This window comes from Schistocerca nitens, chromosome 2, assembly GCF_023898315.1.
Source record: "Schistocerca nitens isolate TAMUIC-IGC-003100 chromosome 2, iqSchNite1.1, whole genome shotgun sequence".
NCBI lineage: Eukaryota > Metazoa > Arthropoda > Insecta > Orthoptera > Acrididae > Schistocerca > Schistocerca nitens.
The window spans coordinates 668,979,427-668,995,972 of NC_064615.1; the positions used below are offsets into that span (position 1 = coordinate 668,979,427).

Consider the following 16,546-nt stretch of genomic DNA (forward strand, 5'->3'; position numbering starts at 1 on the left):
AACAGTTTGTTTTGCGTCAGGCCGCCATATACAGAAGCGATTTGGCAGGGCCTACTGGAGAGACTTGACTTTGCAGACATCCGTCGCTAGTGGTCGCCCAAACACCAAGCTCCATCGCAAACAGCAGGACAATCTTGGGCTAGGAGGAACGTCAAAACAGAAGCGATTTGGCAGGGCCTACTGGAGAGACTTGACTTTGCAGACATCCGTCGCTAGTGGTCGCCCAAACACCAAGCTCCATCGCAAACAGCAGGACAATCTTGGGCTAGGAGGAACGTCAAAACGTTGCAAGCAATATCAGTGTAACGTATCGAGCTGTACGTTTCGTTGCAGTAAGTCGTGGAAAAGAATGCACAGCACATTTCTCATTTGCATTAGACGACACTCCATGTCGATACAACGCTTATTCCTGCAGTAAATAAGTGGGGCGGTGATTTTGCCCCCATCGGATATCGACGTGGACGGATGCTGTCATTAAATGATTCGTGAGTGGGAGCTTGTTCGGCTGCACTGCACTGCAGCCGGCCCAGTACGATGTTTTGAATGCGTTTTCGAATCGACAAATGTCTTCTTTCCGCAAGCACTCGCCAAAGACACATTAGGAGTTGCAGCAGACGAGGTGGCCGAGTGGTTAAGGCGTTGGACTGCTAATCCAATGTGCTCTGCACGCGTGGGTTCGAATCCCATCCTCGTCGTAGAATTTTACGTAAAGCACCCGTTTGCGGTCACTCCTTCTCCATGCGAAACGCCACTCAGTAGTAACAACGAAGCGTGTACGTGGCAGAGATCGTATGTATGAAATACGAGACAAAACTGCCTACCAGATGGAAGCGCACATCATTCCATAGCTTATGCCCTTCGAATTAAACATCATTTCGAGATCTATAAACCAATCAAATTTCGGCTCCAGCAAAGAGTATGTTGGTATTTCCGAACGACGAGTTCTTATTTATATTTACGTGCACACCTGTCGCAGTCATTTTAACGTATCGCGCCTATAATAATCCATCTGTAGCACACAACAGTTTGTTTTGCGTCAGGCCGCCATATACAGAAGCGATTTGGCAGGGCCTACTGGAGAGACTTGACTTTGCAGACATCCGTCGCTAGTGGTCGCCCAAACACCAAGCTCCATCGCAAACAGCAGGACAATCTTGGGCTAGGAGGAACGTCAAAACGTTGCAAGCAATATCAGTGTAACGTATCGAGCTGTACGTTTCGTTGCAGTAAGTCGTGGAAAAGAATGCACAGCACATTTCTCATTTGCATTAGACGACACTCCATGTCGATACAACGCTTATTCCTGCAGTAATTAAGTGGGGCGGTGATTTTGCCCCCATCGGATATCGACGTGGACGGATGCTGTCATTAAATGATTCGTGAGTGGGAGCTTGTTCGGCTGCACTGCACTGCAGCCGGCCCAGTACGATGTTTTGAATGCGTTTTCGAATCGACAAATGTCTTCTTTCCGCAAGCACTCGCCAAAGACACATTAGGAGTTGCAGCAGACGAGGTGGCCGAGTGGTTAAGGCGTTGGACTGCTAATCCAATGTGCTCTGCACGCGTGGGTTCGAATCCCATCCTCGTCGTAGAATTTTACGTAAAGCACCCGTTTGCGGTCACTCCTTCTCCATGCGAAACGCCACTCAGTAGTAACAACGAAGCGTGTACGTGGCAGAGATCGTATGTATGAAATACGAGACAAAACTGCCTACCAGATGGAAGCGCACATCATTCCATAGCTTATGCCCTTCGAATTAAACATCATTTCGAGATCTATAAACCAATCAAATTTCGGCTCCAGCAAAGAGTATGTTGGTATTTCCGAACGACGAGTTCTTATTTATATTTACGTGCACACCTGTCGCAGTCATTGTAACGTATCGCGCCTATAATAATCCATCTGTAGCACACAACTGTCGCCTTTCGACAGTTTGTTTTGCGTCAGGCCGCCATATACAGAAGCGATTTGGCAGGGCCTACTGGAGAGACTTGACTTTGCAGACATCCGTCGCTAGTGGTCGCCCAAACACCAAGCTCCATCGCAAACAGCAGGACAATCTTGGGCTAGGAGGAACGTCAAAACGTTGCAAGCAATATCAGTGTAACGTATCGAGCTGTACGTTTCGTTGCAGTAAGTCGTGGAAAAGAATGCACAGCACATTTCTCATTTGCATTAGACGACACTCCATGTCGATACAACGCTTATTCCTGCAGTAAATAAGTGGGGTGGTGATTTTGCCCCCATCGGATATCGACGTGGACGGATGCTGTCATTAAATGATTCGTGAGTGGGAGCTTGTTCGGCTGCACTGCACTGCAGCCGGCCCAGTACGATGTTTTGAATGCGTTTTCGAATCGACAAATGTCTTCTTTCCGCAAGCACTCGCCAAAGACACATTAGGAGTTGCAGCAGACGAGGTGGCCGAGTGGTTAAGGCGTTGGACTGCTAATCCAATGTGCTCTGCACGCGTGGGTTCGAATCCCATCCTCGTCGTAGAATTTTACGTAAAGCACCCGTTTGCGGTCACTCCTTCTCCATGCGAAACGCCACTCAGTAGTAACAACGAAGCGTGTACGTGGCAGAGATCGTATGTATGAAATACGAGACAAAACTGCCTACCAGATGGAAGCGCACATCATTCCATAGCTTATGCCCTTCGAATTAAACATCATTTCGAGATCTATAAACCAATCAAATTTCGGCTCCAGCAAAGAGTATGTTGGTATTTCCGAACGACGAGTTCTTATTTATATTTACGTGCACACCTGTCGCAGTCATTTTAACGTATCGCGCCTATAATAATCCATCTGTAGCACACAACAGTTTGTTTTGCGTCAGGCCGCCATATACAGAAGCGATTTGGCAGGGCCTACTGGAGAGACTTGACTTTGCAGACATCCGTCGCTAGTGGTCGCCCAAACACCAAGCTCCATCGCAAACAGCAGGACAATCTTGGGCTAGGAGGAACGTCAAAACGTTGCAAGCAATATCAGTGTAACGTATCGAGCTGTACGTTTCGTTGCAGTAAGTCGTGGAAAAGAATGCACAGCACATTTCTCATTTGCATTAGACGACACTCCATGTCGATACAACGCTTATTCCTGCAGTAAATAAGTGGGGCGGTGATTTTGCCCCCATCGGATATCGACGTGGACGGATGCTGTCATTAAATGATTCGTGAGTGGGAGCTTGTTCGGCTGCACTGCACTGCAGCCGGCCCAGTACGATGTTTTGAATGCGTTTTCGAATCGACAAATGTCTTCTTTCCGCAAGCACTCGCCAAAGACACATTAGGAGTTGCAGCAGACGAGGTGGCCGAGTGGTTAAGGCGTTGGACTGCTAATCTAATGTGCTCTGCACGCGTGGGTTCGAATCCCATCCTCGTCGTAGAATTTTACGTAAAGCACCCGTTTGCGGTCACTCCTTCTCCATGCGAAACGCCACTCAGTAGTAACAACGAAGCGTGTACGTGGCAGAGATCGTATGTATGAAATACGAGACAAAACTGCCTACCAGATGGAAGCGCACATCATTCCATAGCTTATGCCCTTCGAATTAAACATCATTTCGAGATCTATAAACCAATCAAATTTCGGCTCCAGCAAAGAGTATGTTGGTATTTCCGAACGACGAGTTCTTATTTATATTTACGTGCACACCTGTCGCAGTCATTTTAACGTATCGCGCCTATAATAATCCATCTGTAGCACACAACTGTCGCCTTTCGACAGTTTGTTTTGCGTCAGGCCACCATATACAGAAGCGATTTGGCAGGGCCTACTGGAGAGACTTGACTTTGCAGACATCCGTCGCTAGTGGTCGCCCAAACACCAAGCTCCATCGCAAACAGCAGGACAATCTTGGGCTAAGAGGAACGTCAAAACGTTGCAAGCAATATCAGTGTAACGTATCGAGCTGTACGTTTCGTTGCAGTAAGTCGTGGAAAAGAATGCACAGCACATTTCTCATTTGCATTAGACGACACTCCATGTCGATACAACGCTTATTCCTGCAGTAAATAAGTGGGGTGGTGATTTTGCCCCCATCGGATATCGACGTGGACGGATGCTGTCATTAAATGATTCGTGAGTGGGAGCTTGTTCGGCTGCACTGCACTGCAGCCGGCCCAGTACGATGTTTTGAATGCGTTTTCGAATCGACAAATGTCTTCTTTCCGCAAGCACTCGCCAAAGACACATTAGGAGTTGCAGCAGACGAGGTGGCCGAGTGGTTAAGGCGTTGGACTGCTAATCCAATGTGCTCTGCACGCGTGGGTTCGAATCCCATCCTCGTCGTAGAATTTTACGTAAAGCACCCGTTTGCGGTCACTCCTTCTCCATGCGAAACGCCACTCAGTAGTAACAACGAAGCGTGTACGTGGCAGAGATCGTATGTATGAAATACGAGACAAAACTGCCTACCAGATGGAAGCGCACATCATTCCATAGCTTATGCCCTTCGAATTAAACATCATTTCGAGATCTATAAACCAATCAAATTTCGGCTCCAGCAAAGAGTATGTTGGTATTTCCGAACGACGAGTTCTTATTTATATTTACGTGCACACCTGTCGCAGTCATTTTAACGTATCGCGCCTATAATAATCCATCTGTAGCACACAACAGTTTGTTTTGCGTCAGGCCGCCATATACAGAAGCGATTTGGCAGGGCCTACTGGAGAGACTTGACTTTGCAGACATCCGTCGCTAGTGGTCGCCCAAACACCAAGCTCCATCGCAAACAGCAGGACAATCTTGGGCTAGGAGGAACGTCAAAACGTTGCAAGCAATATCAGTGTAACGTATCGAGCTGTACGTTTCGTTGCAGTAAGTCGTGGAAAAGAATGCACAGCACATTTCTCATTTGCATTAGACGACACTCCATGTCGATACAACGCTTATTCCTGCAGTAAATAAGTGGGGCGGTGATTTTGCCCCCATCGGATATCGACGTGGACGGATGCTGTCATTAAATGATTCGTGAGTGGGAGCTTGTTCGGCTGCACTGCACTGCAGCCGGCCCAGTACGATGTTTTGAATGCGTTTTCGAATCGACAAATGTCTTCTTTCCGCAAGCACTCGCCAAAGACACATTAGGAGTTGCAGCAGACGAGGTGGCCGAGTGGTTAAGGCGTTGGACTGCTAATCCAATGTGCTCTGCACGCGTGGGTTCGAATCCCATCCTCGTCGTAGAATTTTACGTAAAGCACCCGTTTGCGGTCACTCCTTCTCCATGCGAAACGCCACTCAGTAGTAACAACGAAGCGTGTACGTGGCAGAGATCGTATGTATGAAATACGAGACAAAACTGCCTACCAGATGGAAGCGCACATCATTCCATAGCTTATGCCCTTCGAATTAAACATCATTTCGAGATCTATAAACCAATCAAATTTCGGCTCCAGCAAAGAGTATGTTGGTATTTCCGAACGACGAGTTCTTATTTATATTTACGTGCACACCTGTCGCAGTCATTTTAACGTATCGCGCCTATAATAATCCATCTGTAGCAACAGTTTGTTTTGCGTCAGGCCGCCATATACAGAAGCGATTTGGCAGGGCCTACTGGAGAGACTTGACTTTGCAGACATCCGTCGCTAGTGGTCGCCCAAACACCAAGCTCCATCGCAAACAGCAGGACAATCTTGGGCTAGGAGGAACGTCAAAACAGAAGCGATTTGGCAGGGCCTACTGGAGAGACTTGACTTTGCAGACATCCGTCGCTAGTGGTCGCCCAAACACCAAGCTCCATCGCAAACAGCAGGACAATCTTGGGCTAGGAGGAACGTCAAAACGTTGCAAGCAATATCAGTGTAACGTATCGAGCTGTACGTTTCGTTGCAGTAAGTCGTGGAAAAGAATGCACAGCACATTTCTCATTTGCATTAGACGACACTCCATGTCGATACAACGCTTATTCCTGCAGTAAATAAGTGGGGCGGTGATTTTGCCCCCATCGGATATCGACGTGGACGGATGCTGTCATTAAATGATTCGTGAGTGGGAGCTTGTTCGGCTGCACTGCACTGCAGCCGGCCCAGTACGATGTTTTGAATGCGTTTTCGAATCGACAAATGTCTTCTTTCCGCAAGCACTCGCCAAAGACACATTAGGAGTTGCAGCAGACGAGGTGGCCGAGTGGTTAAGGCGTTGGACTGCTAATCCAATGTGCTCTGCACGCGTGGGTTCGAATCCCATCCTCGTCGTAGAATTTTACGTAAAGCACCCGTTTGCGGTCACTCCTTCTCCATGCGAAACGCCACTCAGTAGTAACAACGAAGCGTGTACGTGGCAGAGATCGTATGTATGAAATACGAGACAAAACTGCCTACCAGATGGAAGCGCACATCATTCCATAGCTTATGCCCTTCGAATTAAACATCATTTCGAGATCTATAAACCAATCAAATTTCGGCTCCAGCAAAGAGTATGTTGGTATTTCCGAACGACGAGTTCTTATTTATATTTACGTGCACACCTGTCGCAGTCATTTTAACGTATCGCGCCTATAATAATCCATCTGTAGCACACAACTGTCGCCTTTCGACAGTTTGTTTTGCGTCAGGCCGCCATATACAGAAGCGATTTGGCAGGGCCTACTGGAGAGACTTGACTTTGCAGACATCCGTCGCTAGTGGTCGCCCAAACACCAAGCTCCATCGCAAACAGCAGGACAATCTTGGGCTAGGAGGAACGTCAAAACGTTGCAAGCAATATCAGTGTAACGTATCGAGCTGTACGTTTCGTTGCAGTAAGTCGTGGAAAAGAATGCACAGCACATTTCTCATTTGCATTAGACGACACTCCATGTCGATACAACGCTTATTCCTGCAGTAAATAAGTGGGGCGGTGATTTTGCCCCCATCGGATATCGACGTGGACGGATGCTGTCATTAAATGATTCGTGAGTGGGAGCTTGTTCGGCTGCACTGCACTGCAGCCGGCCCAGTACGATGTTTTGAATGCGTTTTCGAATCGACAAATGTCTTCTTTCCGCAAGCACTCGCCAAAGACACATTAGGAGTTGCAGCAGACGAGGTGGCCGAGTGGTTAAGGCGTTGGACTGCTAATCCAATGTGCTCTGCACGCGTGGGTTCGAATCCCATCCTCGTCGTAGAATTTTACGTAAAGCACCCGTTTGCGGTCACTCCTTCTCCATGCGAAACGCCACTCAGTAGTAACAACGAAGCGTGTACGTGGCAGAGATCGTATGTATGAAATACGAGACAAAACTGCCTACCAGATGGAAGCGCACATCATTCCATAGCTTATGCCCTTCGAATTAAACATCATTTCGAGATCTATAAACCAATCAAATTTCGGCTCCAGCAAAGAGTATGTTGGTATTTCCGAACGACGAGTTCTTATTTATATTTACGTGCACACCTGTCGCAGTCATTTTAACGTATCGCGCCTATAATAATCCATCTGTAGCACACAACTGTCGCCTTTCGACAGTTTGTTTTGCGTCAGGCCGCCATATACAGAAGCGATTTGGCAGGGCCTACTGGAGAGACTTGACTTTGCAGACATCCGTCGCTAGTGGTCGCCCAAACACCAAGCTCCATCGCAAACAGCAGGACAATCTTGGGCTAGGAGGAACGTCAAAACGTTGCAAGCAATATCAGTGTAACGTATCGAGCTGTACGTTTCGTTGCAGTAAGTCGTGGAAAAGAATGCACAGCACATTTCTCATTTGCATTAGACGACACTCCATGTCGATACAACGCTTATTCCTGCAGTAAATAAGTGGGGCGGTGATTTTGCCCCCATCGGATATCGACGTGGACGGATGCTGTCATTAAATGATTCGTGAGTGGGAGCTTGTTCGGCTGCACTGCACTGCAGCCGGCCCAGTACGATGTTTTGAATGCGTTTTCGAATCGACAAATGTCTTCTTTCCGCAAGCACTCGCCAAAGACACATTAGGAGTTGCAGCAGACGAGGTGGCCGAGTGGTTAAGGCGTTGGACTGCTAATCCAATGTGCTCTGCACGCGTGGGTTCGAATCCCATCCTCGTCGTAGAATTTTACGTAAAGCACCCGTTTGCGGTCACTCCTTCTCCATGCGAAACGCCACTCAGTAGTAACAACGAAGCGTGTACGTGGCAGAGATCGTATGTATGAAATACGAGACAAAACTGCCTACCAGATGGAAGCGCACATCATTCCATAGCTTATGCCCTTCGAATTAAACATCATTTCGAGATCTATAAACCAATCAAATTTCGGCTCCAGCAAAGAGTATGTTGGTATTTCCGAACGACGAGTTCTTATTTATATTTACGTGCACACCTGTCGCAGTCATTTTAACGTATCGCGCCTATAATAATCCATCTGTAGCACACAACTGTCGCCTTTCGACAGTTTGTTTTGCGTCAGGCCGCCATATACAGAAGCGATTTGGCAGGGCCTACTGGAGAGACTTGACTTTGCAGACATCCGTCGCTAGTGGTCGCCCAAACACCAAGCTCCATCGCAAACAGCAGGACAATCTTGGGCTAGGAGGAACGTCAAAACGTTGCAAGCAATATCAGTGTAACGTATCGAGCTGTACGTTTCGTTGCAGTAAGTCGTGGAAAAGAATGCACAGCACATTTCTCATTTGCATTAGACGACACTCCATGTCGATACAACGCTTATTCCTGCAGTAAATAAGTGGGGCGGTGATTTTGCCCCCATCGGATATCGACGTGGACGGATGCTGTCATTAAATGATTCGTGAGTGGGAGCTTGTTCGGCTGCACTGCACTGCAGCCGGCCCAGTACGATGTTTTGAATGCGTTTTCGAATCGACAAATGTCTTCTTTCCGCAAGCACTCGCCAAAGACACATTAGGAGTTGCAGCAGACGAGGTGGCCGAGTGGTTAAGGCGTTGGACTGCTAATCCAATGTGCTCTGCACGCGTGGGTTCGAATCCCATCCTCGTCGTAGAATTTTACGTAAAGCACCCGTTTGCGGTCACTCCTTCTCCATGCGAAACGCCACTCAGTAGTAACAACGAAGCGTGTACGTGGCAGAGATCGTATGTATGAAATACGAGACAAAACTGCCTACCAGATGGAAGCGCACATCATTCCATAGCTTATGCCCTTCGAATTAAACATCATTTCGAGATCTATAAACCAATCAAATTTCGGCTCCAGCAAAGAGTATGTTGGTATTTCCGAACGACGAGTTCTTATTTATATTTACGTGCACACCTGTCGCAGTCATTTTAACGTATCGCGCCTATAATAATCCATCTGTAGCAACAGTTTGTTTTGCGTCAGGCCGCCATATACAGAAGCGATTTGGCAGGGCCTACTGGAGAGACTTGACTTTGCAGACATCCGTCACTAGTGGTCGCCCAAACACCAAGCTCCATCGCAAACAGCAGGACAATCTTGGGCTAGGAGGAACGTCAAAACAGAAGCGATTTGGCAGGGCCTACTGGAGAGACTTGACTTTGCAGACATCCGTCGCTAGTGGTCGCCCAAACACCAAGCTCCATCGCAAACAGCAGGACAATCTTGGGCTAGGAGGAACGTCAAAACGTTGCAAGCAATATCAGTGTAACGTATCGAGCTGTACGTTTCGTTGCAGTAAGTCGTGGAAAAGAATGCACAGCACATTTCTCATTTGCATTAGACGACACTCCATGTCGATACAACGCTTATTCCTGCAGTAAATAAGTGGGGCGGTGATTTTGCCCCCATCGGATATCGACGTGGACGGATGCTGTCATTAAATGATTCGTGAGTGGGAGCTTGTTCGGCTGCACTGCACTGCAGCCGGCCCAGTACGATGTTTTGAATGCGTTTTCGAATCGACAAATGTCTTCTTTCCGCAAGCACTCGCCAAAGACACATTAGGAGTTGCAGCAGACGAGGTGGCCGAGTGGTTAAGGCGTTGGACTGCTAATCTAATGTGCTCTGCAGGCGTGGGTTCGAATCCCATCCTCGTCGTAGAATTTTACGTAAAGCACCCGTTTGCGGTCACTCCTTCTCCATGCGAAACGCCACTCAGTAGTAACAACGAAGCGTGTACGTGGCAGAGATCGTATGTATGAAATACGAGACAAAACTGCCTACCAGATGGAAGCGCACATCATTCCATAGCTTATGCCCTTCGAATTAAACATCATTTCGAGATCTATAAACCAATCAAATTTCGGCTCCAGCAAAGAGTATGTTGGTATTTCCGAACGACGAGTTCTTATTTATATTTACGTGCACACCTGTCGCAGTCATTTTAACGTATCGCGCCTATAATAATCCATCTGTAGCACACAACTGTCGCCTTTCGACAGTTTGTTTTGCGTCAGGCCACCATATACAGAAGCGATTTGGCAGGGCCTACTGGAGAGACTTGACTTTGCAGACATCCGTCGCTAGTGGTCGCCCAAACACCAAGCTCCATCGCAAACAGCAGGACAATCTTGGGCTAGGAGGAACGTCAAAACGTTGCAAGCAATATCAGTGTAACGTATCGAGCTGTACGTTTCGTTGCAGTAAGTCGTGGGAAAGAATGCACAGCACATTTCTCATTTGCATTAGACGACACTCCATGTCGATACAACGCTTATTCCTGCAGTAAATAAGTGGGGCGGTGATTTTGCCCCCATCGGATATCGACGTGGACGGATGCTGTCATTAAATGATTCGTGAGTGGGAGCTTGTTCGGCTGCACTGCACTGCAGCCGGCCCAGTACGATGTTTTGAATGCGTTTTCGAATCGACAAATGTCTTCTTTCCGCAAGCACTCGCCAAAGACACATTAGGAGTTGCAGCAGACGAGGTGGCCGAGTGGTTAAGGCGTTGGACTGCTAATCCAATGTGCTCTGCACGCGTGGGTTCGAATCCCATCCTCGTCGTAGAATTTTACGTAAAGCACCCGTTTGCGGTCACTCCTTCTCCATGCGAAACGCCACTCAGTAGTAACAACGAAGCGTGTACGTGGCAGAGATCGTATGTATGAAATACGAGACAAAACTGCCTACCAGATGGAAGCGCACATCATTCCATAGCTTATGCCCTTCGAATTAAACATCATTTCGAGATCTATAAACCAATCAAATTTCGGCTCCAGCAAAGAGTATGTTGGTATTTCCGAACGACGAGTTCTTATTTATATTTACGTGCACACCTGTCGCAGTCATTTTAACGTATCGCGCCTATAATAATCCATCTGTAGCACACAACTGTCGCCTTTCGACAGTTTGTTTTGCGTCAGGCCGCCATATACAGAAGCGATTTGGCAGGGCCTACTGGAGAGACTTGACTTTGCAGACATCCGTCGCTAGTGGTCGCCCAAACACCAAGCTCCATCGCAAACAGCAGGACAATCTTGGGCTAGGAGGAACGTCAAAACGTTGCAAGCAATATCAGTGTAACGTATCGAGCTGTACGTTTCGTTGCAGTAAGTCGTGGAAAAGAATGCACAGCACATTTCTCATTTGCATTAGACGACACTCCATGTCGATACAACGCTTATTCCTGCAGTAAATAAGTGGGGCGGTGATTTTGCCCCCATCGGATATCGACGTGGACGGATGCTGTCATTAAATGATTCGTGAGTGGGAGCTTGTTCGGCTGCACTGCACTGCAGCCGGCCCAGTACGATGTTTTGAATGCGTTTTCGAATCGACAAATGTCTTCTTTCCGCAAGCACTCGCCAAAGACACATTAGGAGTTGCAGCAGACGAGGTGGCCGAGTGGTTAAGGCGTTGGACTGCTAATCCAATGTGCTCTGCACGCGTGGGTTCGAATCCCATCCTCGTCGTAGAATTTTACGTAAAGCACCCGTTTGCGGTCACTCCTTCTCCATGCGAAACGCCACTCAGTAGTAACAACGAAGCGTGTACGTGGCAGAGATCGTATGTATGAAATACGAGACAAAACTGCCTACCAGATGGAAGCGCACATCATTCCATAGCTTATGCCCTTCGAATTAAACATCATTTCGAGATCTATAAACCAATCAAATTTCGGCTCCAGCAAAGAGTATGTTGGTATTTCCGAACGACGAGTTCTTATTTATATTTACGTGCACACCTGTCGCAGTCATTTTAACGTATCGCGCCTATAATAATCCATCTGTAGCACACAACTGTCGCCTTTCGACAGTTTGTTTTGCGTCAGGCCGCCATATACAGAAGCGATTTGGCAGGGCCTACTGGAGAGACTTGACTTTGCAGACATCCGTCGCTAGTGGTCGCCCAAACACCAAGCTCCATCGCAAACAGCAGGACAATCTTGGGCTAGGAGGAACGTCAAAACGTTGCAAGCAATATCAGTGTAACGTATCGAGCTGTACGTTTCGTTGCAGTAAGTCGTGGAAAAGAATGCACAGCACATTTCTCATTTGCATTAGACGACACTCCATGTCGATACAACGCTTATTCCTGCAGTAAATAAGTGGGGCGGTGATTTTGCCCCCATCGGATATCGACGTGGACGGATGCTGTCATTAAATGATTCGTGAGTGGGAGCTTGTTCGGCTGCACTGCACTGCAGCCGGCCCAGTACGATGTTTTGAATGCGTTTTCGAATCGACAAATGTCTTCTTTCCGCAAGCACTCGCCAAAGACACATTAGGAGTTGCAGCAGACGAGGTGGCCGAGTGGTTAAGGCGTTGGACTGCTAATCCAATGTGCTCTGCACGCGTGGGTTCGAATCCCATCCTCGTCGTAGAATTTTACGTAAAGCACCCGTTTGCGGTCACTCCTTCTCCATGCGAAACGCCACTCAGTAGTAACAACGAAGCGTGTACGTGGCAGAGATCGTATGTATGAAATACGAGACAAAACTGCCTACCAGATGGAAGCGCACATCATTCCATAGCTTATGCCCTTCGAATTAAACATCATTTCGAGATCTATAAACCAATCAAATTTCGGCTCCAGCAAAGAGTATGTTGGTATTTCCGAACGACGAGTTCTTATTTATATTTACGTGCACACCTGTCGCAGTCATTTTAACGTATCGCGCCTATAATAATCCATCTGTAGCACACAACTGTCGCCTTTCGACAGTTTGTTTTGCGTCAGGCCGCCATATACAGAAGCGATTTGGCAGGGCCTACTGGAGAGACTTGACTTTGCAGACATCCGTCGCTAGTGGTCGCCCAAACACCAAGCTCCATCGCAAACAGCAGGACAATCTTGGGCTAGGAGGAACGTCAAAACGTTGCAAGCAATATCAGTGTAACGTATCGAGCTGTACGTTTCGTTGCAGTAAGTCGTGGAAAAGAATGCACAGCACATTTCTCATTTGCATTAGACGACACTCCATGTCGATACAACGCTTATTCCTGCAGTAAATAAGTGGGGCGGTGATTTTGCCCCCATCGGATATCGACGTGGACGGATGCTGTCATTAAATGATTCGTGAGTGGGAGCTTGTTCGGCTGCACTGCACTGCAGCCGGCCCAGTACGATGTTTTGAATGCGTTTTCGAATCGACAAATGTCTTCTTTCCGCAAGCACTCGCCAAAGACACATTAGGAGTTGCAGCAGACGAGGTGGCCGAGTGGTTAAGGCGTTGGACTGCTAATCCAATGTGCTCTGCACGCGTGGGTTCGAATCCCATCCTCGTCGTAGAATTTTACGTAAAGCACCCGTTTGCGGTCACTCCTTCTCCATGCGAAACGCCACTCAGTAGTAACAACGAAGCGTGTACGTGGCAGAGATCGTATGTATGAAATACGAGACAAAACTGCCTACCAGATGGAAGCGCACATCATTCCATAGCTTATGCCCTTCGAATTAAACATCATTTCGAGATCTATAAACCAATCAAATTTCGGCTCCAGCAAAGAGTATGTTGGTATTTCCGAACGACGAGTTCTTATTTATATTTACGTGCACACCTGTCGCAGTCATTTTAACGTATCGCGCCTATAATAATCCATCTGTAGCAACAGTTTGTTTTGCGTCAGGCCGCCATATACAGAAGCGATTTGGCAGGGCCTACTGGAGAGACTTGACTTTGCAGACATCCGTCGCTAGTGGTCGCCCAAACACCAAGCTCCATCGCAAACAGCAGGACAATCTTGGGCTAGGAGGAACGTCAAAACAGAAGCGATTTGGCAGGGCCTACTGGAGAGACTTGACTTTGCAGACATCCGTCGCTAGTGGTCGCCCAAACACCAAGCTCCATCGCAAACAGCAGGACAATCTTGGGCTAGGAGGAACGTCAAAACGTTGCAAGCAATATCAGTGTAACGTATCGAGCTGTACGTTTCGTTGCAGTAAGTCGTGGAAAAGAATGCACAGCACATTTCTCATTTGCATTAGACGACACTCCATGTCGATACAACGCTTATTCCTGCAGTAAATAAGTGGGGCGGTGATTTTGCCCCCATCGGATATCGACGTGGACGGATGCTGTCATTAAATGATTCGTGAGTGGGAGCTTGTTCGGCTGCACTGCACTGCAGCCGGCCCAGTACGATGTTTTGAATGCGTTTTCGAATCGACAAATGTCTTCTTTCCGCAAGCACTCGCCAAAGACACATTAGGAGTTGCAGCAGACGAGGTGGCCGAGTGGTTAAGGCGTTGGACTGCTAATCCAATGTGCTCTGCACGCGTGGGTTCGAATCCCATCCTCGTCGTAGAATTTTACGTAAAGCACCCGTTTGCGGTCACTCCTTCTCCATGCGAAACGCCACTCAGTAGTAACAACGAAGCGTGTACGTGGCAGAGATCGTATGTATGAAATACGAGACAAAACTGCCTACCAGATGGAAGCGCACATCATTCCATAGCTTATGCCCTTCGAATTAAACATCATTTCGAGATCTATAAACCAATCAAATTTCGGCTCCAGCAAAGAGTATGTTGGTATTTCCGAACGACGAGTTCTTATTTATATTTACGTGCACACCTGTCGCAGTCATTTTAACGTATCGCGCCTATAATAATCCATCTGTAGCACACAACTGTCGCCTTTCGACAGTTTGTTTTGCGTCAGGCCGCCATATACAGAAGCGATTTGGCAGGGCCTACTGGAGAGACTTGACTTTGCAGACATCCGTCGCTAGTGGTCGCCCAAACACCAAGCTCCATCGCAAACAGCAGGACAATCTTGGGCTAGGAGGAACGTCAAAACGTTGCAAGCAATATCAGTGTAACGTATCGAGCTGTACGTTTCGTTGCAGTAAGTCGTGGAAAAGAATGCACAGCACATTTCTCATTTGCATTAGACGACACTCCATGTCGATACAACGCTTATTCCTGCAGTAAATAAGTGGGGCGGTGATTTTGCCCCCATCGGATATCGACGTGGACGGATGCTGTCATTAAATGATTCGTGAGTGGGAGCTTGTTCGGCTGCACTGCACTGCAGCCGGCCCAGTACGATGTTTTGAATGCGTTTTCGAATCGACAAATGTCTTCTTTCCGCAAGCACTCGCCAAAGACACATTAGGAGTTGCAGCAGACGAGGTGGCCGAGTGGTTAAGGCGTTGGACTGCTAATCCAATGTGCTCTGCACGCGTGGGTTCGAATCCCATCCTCGTCGTAGAATTTTACGTAAAGCACCCGTTTGCGGTCACTCCTTCTCCATGCGAAACGCCACTCAGTAGTAACAACGAAGCGTGTACGTGGCAGAGATCGTATGTATGAAATACGAGACAAAACTGCCTACCAGATGGAAGCGCACATCATTCCATAGCTTATGCCCTTCGAATTAAACATCATTTCGAGATCTATAAACCAATCAAATTTCGGCTCCAGCAAAGAGTATGTTGGTATTTCCGAACGACGAGTTCTTATTTATATTTACGTGCACACCTGTCGCAGTCATTTTAACGTATCGCGCCTATAATAATCCATCTGTAGCACACAACTGTCGCCTTTCGACAGTTTGTTTTGCGTCAGGCCGCCATATACAGAAGCGATTTGGCAGGGCCTACTGGAGAGACTTGACTTTGCAGACATCCGTCGCTAGTGGTCGCCCAAACACCAAGCTCCATCGCAAACAGCAGGACAATCTTGGGCTAGGAGGAACGTCAAAACGTTGCAAGCAATATCAGTGTAACGTATCGAGCTGTACGTTTCGTTGCAGTAAGTCGTGGAAAAGAATGCACAGCACATTTCTCATTTGCATTAGACGACACTCCATGTCGATACAACGCTTATTCCTGCAGTAAATAAGTGGGGCGGTGATTTTGCCCCCATCGGATATCGACGTGGACGGATGCTGTCATTAAATGATTCGTGAGTGGGAGCTTGTTCGGCTGCACTGCACTGCAGCCGGCCCAGTACGATGTTTTGAATGCGTTTTCGAATCGACAAATGTCTTCTTTCCGCAAGCACTCGCCAAAGACACATTAGGAGTTGCAGCAGACGAGGTGGCCGAGTGGTTAAGGCGTTGGACTGCTAATCCAATGTGCTCTGCACGCGTGGGTTCGAATCCCATCCTCGTCGTAGAATTTTACGTAAAGCACCCGTTTGCGGTCACTCCTTCTCCATGCGAAACGCCACTCAGTAGTAACAACGAAGCGTGTACGTGGCAGAGATCGTATGTATGAAATACGAGACAAAACTGCCTACCAGATGG

The 16,546-nt window shown here is 47.7% G+C and overlaps 18 non-coding genes across 18 annotated transcripts; all 18 read left to right on the forward strand.

The window, feature by feature from the left end:
• Window positions 1-613: 613 nt before the first annotated feature.
• Window positions 614-695, forward strand: Trnas-gcu (transfer RNA serine (anticodon GCU)). Its single transcript has one exon. It is a non-coding gene; the product is annotated as a tRNA-Ser (tRNA).
• Window positions 696-1,507: 812 nt separating this feature from the next.
• Trnas-gcu (transfer RNA serine (anticodon GCU)) lies at window positions 1,508-1,589 on the forward strand. Its single transcript has one exon. It is a non-coding gene; the product is annotated as a tRNA-Ser (tRNA).
• An 826-nt stretch (window positions 1,590-2,415) lies between these two features.
• On the forward strand, window positions 2,416-2,497 carry Trnas-gcu (transfer RNA serine (anticodon GCU)). The gene has a single exon. It is a non-coding gene; the product is annotated as a tRNA-Ser (tRNA).
• An 812-nt stretch (window positions 2,498-3,309) lies between these two features.
• Window positions 3,310-3,391, forward strand: Trnas-gcu (transfer RNA serine (anticodon GCU)). Its single transcript has one exon. It is a non-coding gene; the product is annotated as a tRNA-Ser (tRNA).
• Window positions 3,392-4,217: 826 nt separating this feature from the next.
• Window positions 4,218-4,299, forward strand: Trnas-gcu (transfer RNA serine (anticodon GCU)). The gene has a single exon. It is a non-coding gene; the product is annotated as a tRNA-Ser (tRNA).
• Window positions 4,300-5,111: 812 nt separating this feature from the next.
• On the forward strand, window positions 5,112-5,193 carry Trnas-gcu (transfer RNA serine (anticodon GCU)). Its single transcript has one exon. It is a non-coding gene; the product is annotated as a tRNA-Ser (tRNA).
• A 934-nt stretch (window positions 5,194-6,127) lies between these two features.
• Trnas-gcu (transfer RNA serine (anticodon GCU)) lies at window positions 6,128-6,209 on the forward strand. Its single transcript has one exon. It is a non-coding gene; the product is annotated as a tRNA-Ser (tRNA).
• Window positions 6,210-7,035: 826 nt separating this feature from the next.
• Trnas-gcu (transfer RNA serine (anticodon GCU)) lies at window positions 7,036-7,117 on the forward strand. Its single transcript has one exon. It is a non-coding gene; the product is annotated as a tRNA-Ser (tRNA).
• Window positions 7,118-7,943: 826 nt separating this feature from the next.
• Trnas-gcu (transfer RNA serine (anticodon GCU)) lies at window positions 7,944-8,025 on the forward strand. The gene has a single exon. It is a non-coding gene; the product is annotated as a tRNA-Ser (tRNA).
• Window positions 8,026-8,851: 826 nt separating this feature from the next.
• Window positions 8,852-8,933, forward strand: Trnas-gcu (transfer RNA serine (anticodon GCU)). The gene has a single exon. It is a non-coding gene; the product is annotated as a tRNA-Ser (tRNA).
• Window positions 8,934-9,867: 934 nt separating this feature from the next.
• Trnas-gcu (transfer RNA serine (anticodon GCU)) lies at window positions 9,868-9,949 on the forward strand. Its single transcript has one exon. It is a non-coding gene; the product is annotated as a tRNA-Ser (tRNA).
• Window positions 9,950-10,775: 826 nt separating this feature from the next.
• Trnas-gcu (transfer RNA serine (anticodon GCU)) lies at window positions 10,776-10,857 on the forward strand. The gene has a single exon. It is a non-coding gene; the product is annotated as a tRNA-Ser (tRNA).
• Window positions 10,858-11,683: 826 nt separating this feature from the next.
• Window positions 11,684-11,765, forward strand: Trnas-gcu (transfer RNA serine (anticodon GCU)). The gene has a single exon. It is a non-coding gene; the product is annotated as a tRNA-Ser (tRNA).
• Window positions 11,766-12,591: 826 nt separating this feature from the next.
• Window positions 12,592-12,673, forward strand: Trnas-gcu (transfer RNA serine (anticodon GCU)). The gene has a single exon. It is a non-coding gene; the product is annotated as a tRNA-Ser (tRNA).
• Window positions 12,674-13,499: 826 nt separating this feature from the next.
• On the forward strand, window positions 13,500-13,581 carry Trnas-gcu (transfer RNA serine (anticodon GCU)). The gene has a single exon. It is a non-coding gene; the product is annotated as a tRNA-Ser (tRNA).
• A 934-nt stretch (window positions 13,582-14,515) lies between these two features.
• Trnas-gcu (transfer RNA serine (anticodon GCU)) lies at window positions 14,516-14,597 on the forward strand. The gene has a single exon. It is a non-coding gene; the product is annotated as a tRNA-Ser (tRNA).
• Window positions 14,598-15,423: 826 nt separating this feature from the next.
• Window positions 15,424-15,505, forward strand: Trnas-gcu (transfer RNA serine (anticodon GCU)). Its single transcript has one exon. It is a non-coding gene; the product is annotated as a tRNA-Ser (tRNA).
• An 826-nt stretch (window positions 15,506-16,331) lies between these two features.
• Window positions 16,332-16,413, forward strand: Trnas-gcu (transfer RNA serine (anticodon GCU)). The gene has a single exon. It is a non-coding gene; the product is annotated as a tRNA-Ser (tRNA).
• The last annotated feature ends 133 nt before the right edge of the window (window positions 16,414-16,546 follow it).